The sequence below is a fragment of the Nanorana parkeri genome, unplaced genomic scaffold, assembly GCF_000935625.1.
Source record: "Nanorana parkeri isolate BGI_ZX_2015 unplaced genomic scaffold, ASM93562v1 scaffold517, whole genome shotgun sequence".
Lineage (NCBI taxonomy): Eukaryota > Metazoa > Chordata > Amphibia > Anura > Dicroglossidae > Nanorana > Nanorana parkeri.
The window spans coordinates 172,780-177,124 of NW_017306785.1; the positions used below are offsets into that span (position 1 = coordinate 172,780).

The 4,345-nt window shown below is 41.3% G+C and overlaps 1 long non-coding RNA gene across 1 annotated transcript; it reads right to left on the reverse strand.

Annotated features, from left to right (window-relative positions):
* Nucleotides 1–492: 492 nt before the first annotated feature.
* Nucleotides 493–3,863, reverse strand: LOC108790978. Its single transcript, XR_001941479.1, has 3 exons — nucleotides 3,763–3,863; nucleotides 2,264–2,342; nucleotides 493–542 (listed from the first exon to the last, which is right to left on the reverse strand). It is a non-coding gene; the product is annotated as an uncharacterized LOC108790978 (long non-coding RNA).
* Between the last annotated feature and the right edge of the window lie 482 nt (nucleotides 3,864–4,345).

A 4,345-nucleotide genomic window follows, 5' to 3' on the forward strand; every position in this document is an offset into this window, starting at 1 on the left:
TAAAATAAAAAAAAACTTTATTAACTATAACATGTATTTTTTCAACAGAGGAGATCTATCTGGTTGCCTGATCCTCTCTGTGAGATGGAAGGAGATGGAATGTAGCAGGCAGCACTCAGCAGGGTAAGTTTGTATGCAAACATTTCCTGCTGTCTTTGATTGCCATGATTGGTTTGTTCATGGTGATCACATTATCAGTAACCATTCTGGTTACGGATTTTGCCTCCAGGTTCCCCAACAGTGCTGTGCATTACTCTCACAGTGCAGCAGTACTGTAGGCAATGTCTCTATCCCCCCTGACGAATGATGTATGCGTGACTCTTTATTGACTGCCGTAGTTCACATTGGGCAGTGGCTTCTCTAAACACAGACAAAGGAAAGGGTTTGATACCTTGTTTTCTTTCCAAATTCACTGGTGCGAACAGTATCATAAGCATTCTTCATCTTTTCCTGCGCTTTATTTACAACTACTTTCACTGAGTCTGTAAACGAATCGAATTTCTCTTTCACTACTGACTCTTCTGCGTGAGCAGAGCTGGGCCCTGAAATATAAGAAGCGATCATTAACAAAAAAAAGGAACAAGTTATTACATGGTCTCTTCTACAAGACAGGCAAACAACTCAACTATACCATATGGTTAAACATTTATGGGTACTTGTCCATCACACATATATGAGCTTGTTGGACATGCTATTCAAAAGTCATGGCCATAAATATGGAGTTGTCCCCCATTGTCAGTATAACAACCTTCACAAGATTTTGTAGTGTGTCTGTTGGAATTTGTATCCACTCAACCAAAAGAGCACTTGTGAGGTCAGCTACAGATGTTGGACGAGAAGACTTGGCTTGCAACTAGTGTTCCAATTCATCCCAAAGGTTTAATACTGTTGAGGTCAGAGCTTTGTACAGACCAAGCACGTTTCTCCAAACCAAACTCATCAAGCCATCAGGGTTATTCAGTAAAGGGTGAAGAGTTTGGAGAAGGCAGGAGAAGTGAACAATCTAGGACAACATAGCTGATTTGGAAGAATTCCCCAGTTCAGATAACTTTCTAGTTCAGCTATGTTGTCCTAGATTGTTCACTTCTCCAAAACTTCTCCAAACTCTTCATCCTTTAGTGAATAAGCCTGCATGTCTTTATGGAGCTGATCATGTGCACAGGAGCACGGTCATGCTGGAACTGAAAATTGTCACCCAGAAGATGTTGCCGTAAGGTTGGAAGTGTAAAATTGGCCAGGGGCCCCTGGCCATACTTTTGGCCAGGGGCGTAACTAGAAATCACAGGGCCCCATAGCAACATTTTGATTGGGCCACCAAAAACCATACCCAACCCCCGAACCCCCCTTTCCCCCAGCAATCTTCTCCTACCAAAAAAAAAAGTAATGCCATGTGGTCCCAGCAGAGGAGGGCATGCCAGGATGTGTAGCCCATGCAGGGATATGTAGTCTTTGTCAGCAGAAGGCATTCTGGGATGTGTGGTTCATGCTGGGGTGTGTAGTCCCTGTCAGGAGAGGGCATACTGGGATGTGGTTCACATTGGGATGTGTAGTCCCTACAAGGAGAGGGCATGCTGGGATGTGTAGTTCATGCTGGGACATGTAGTCTGGCTGAGAAGTTGCATTGGCCTGGTGCCATTACTGGAAGCTACTTCCCTTGTCACCCAGCTGCCATAGTTGCACTTTATTTGCAGCTCTTTTGGCACTAATCCTGTGCTCTCACTCACTGATTCTACAGGAAAGGAGGGAACACATCGGCTGCTCTGTACCTGTAAATCACTCTGGGTGGCAGAAGTTCTCAACGTGCTCAGCAGCAGCCAATACTTTGCCAGCTGAATGGTGAGAGCACAGGGGCTGTCTTTCCCAACCTTGCACGGCCCCGGTCAGGCTGGGAGGAATATAAGACCTGCTCCTGACCGGGCGGACCCCATAGTGGCCCCATGGGTCGCTATGGCGGTAGTTCTGCCACTGCTTTTGGCCATATAGTACACCATGTTGTACAGTGTATCATGCTGCATGAGGGATTTAAATGGCCTACAGTTTTACAGAAACATGGGCAGAAGAACAGTTACAAGTCTGGTCTTTATGCCACTGGACATAATACAGGAACAGAAGGAGCGTTCATTTATTTAAACATCTTACAATTACAACTAAATAACCTGGAAAGGCTCCATGTTGTAGTTTTTATACCTGTTAGACTAAATCTGTATTACTGAATGTCTTCCATAAGGCAACTGTATGTGGCTGATTACAAAAACTGGCATACCTGCTAACACAGAGAGAGCAACAATCACAACAGAGATTGCAAGGATTAGCTTCATGTTCACAACAGCTAGAGATCACACCTGGAAAAAAACAGTAGAGGACAATTACTATGCAGGGCCACAAACATAGTAATAATAAAGTTAAACATTAAAACTGGTTTCAAAGCAAATATAAAATACAGAAATGAATGTAGCTCAGTATTCATCAATACATCAATAAATGTTTTACATGCAAGCAGTGTTAGTAATTGAATCTGACTTTGTATCAGCCTCTTGCAGTCCCTATACAGAGGTGGCGCTCAACTGGTGGATCGTGACCCAAAAGTGAGTCAGAACCCCATGTTTAGTGGATCGCCGCGTGCCTTCCACTTCTCTAGGTGAGAGGCTCCTCAGCCTCCCCCTAGTGCAGCACTTTCAGTCCTCGTGCTGAGCAGCCATTCAAAATATCCTGCCCAGCGCCGAGTGTCAGCTTGAGGTGGGGTGGTTTCCATGGCCGCAAGGGAGCTCCATCCATATGTGCATTGCTTACAGCTCCCTCGCATGCCCTGTAGAGGGGCCTGGATCAAAGTGACTTCACATTCTGGCTCCTGGCACCGAAAGGAGCTGTACAAGCAATGCACATATGGATGGAGCTCCGTCACAGCACAGCAACCCACACTGGACCCCAGGCTGAGGATCCACTCCAGTTCTTGTAAGATAGGGAGGCTGGGTGTATGTGTCTGACCCCGCATTCAAATGGACATATTTTTATTATTATTATTATTATTATTATTCACAGTATATACAAAGCCGAGAAGTTTTTATGGTTCATTGATTTTTTCCAAAAACAAATCAAGCCACATTCATAAAAAGGACCTTGATTTATAGTTTATATTTTTAACAGACCATAGCAAATATCTCCATCTTCCATTATGGCATCTAACTAGCCTCAGAATGGATAAGCGCACACAATATAATAAAGTATTATTTTATGATGCAATAAAGCATAATATGGCATACAATCTAAATAATACAATATTGTATTATTGCACGCATTTACAGTATATGGTACATACTGTACATTTACATCAATATAGCATTGTATATTATTGTAAATACAATACAATATTTCATAACGTGCGTGAGAGCATGCTTTAGGGATATACATTTAAAATGTATAAATCATATGGCATATGGTAGAAATTAAATAATGTAGCATAATAGTAATCTACAACACGATCATAAAAAATTTATATAAACATAATTATGAGTTTGCCATCAATGCAATATATCATTAAACATAATATAATATATAAATATAATGCATACAAAAATAAAAAAAGTATAACAAAACTGTATAGCACAACATAAAACAATATAATATATAATAAAAAAGTTTCCATAATATATACATAACATAATGATATATATAATGTATTTTCTGTCTAGAATTTAGATCAGACCTCTACACTCAGTGAACCTTGTCCTGTTTACAGATAGGAGATACATTCAGAACACTCACCTGGCAAGAGACAAATAGCTTCTGATCCTGTGATTACAGACACACATCCTCTTATGTGCCCATTCTCCTCCCCCTTGTATGCCCCCCTCTTCACATTAACCAGAAGAGGCATTACCCTCTACTCCCATGAACGGTGTGGAATACAATCTGCATTTGTAACAAAAGGCTAGAATTAGTTAATGTGTGGAAACTCGATAGAAAAGTAGATTGAGTCCAAAACTTAACTTGGTTTGTAGGTAACAATAACCTTCCTAGGAATTCAATTAAACTTTGCAAAATATGTTGTTCCAGATACTGGGATTGGACGAGGTTTAGATTGTCTGATTGATCCTATTCCCTGCAGAGCAGCCATCTGTGGCTCTCACAGTGCCACAGGCATAAAATTGTCCCTCTATGTCAGTCTCTCTCAACCTTTTTAACATGAAGAACCTTAGTAGTAATTTTCTGGTCTCAAGGAACCCCTGCTGATAACTACTTTTATCTAAAGCCTAAAGCCACATTAGTGTGATGGTCAATGGGAAGAATTCTCCTTACATTTGTGGTCAGCTGGAAGAATGTCCCACTTACAGATAGCTAAAAGGAA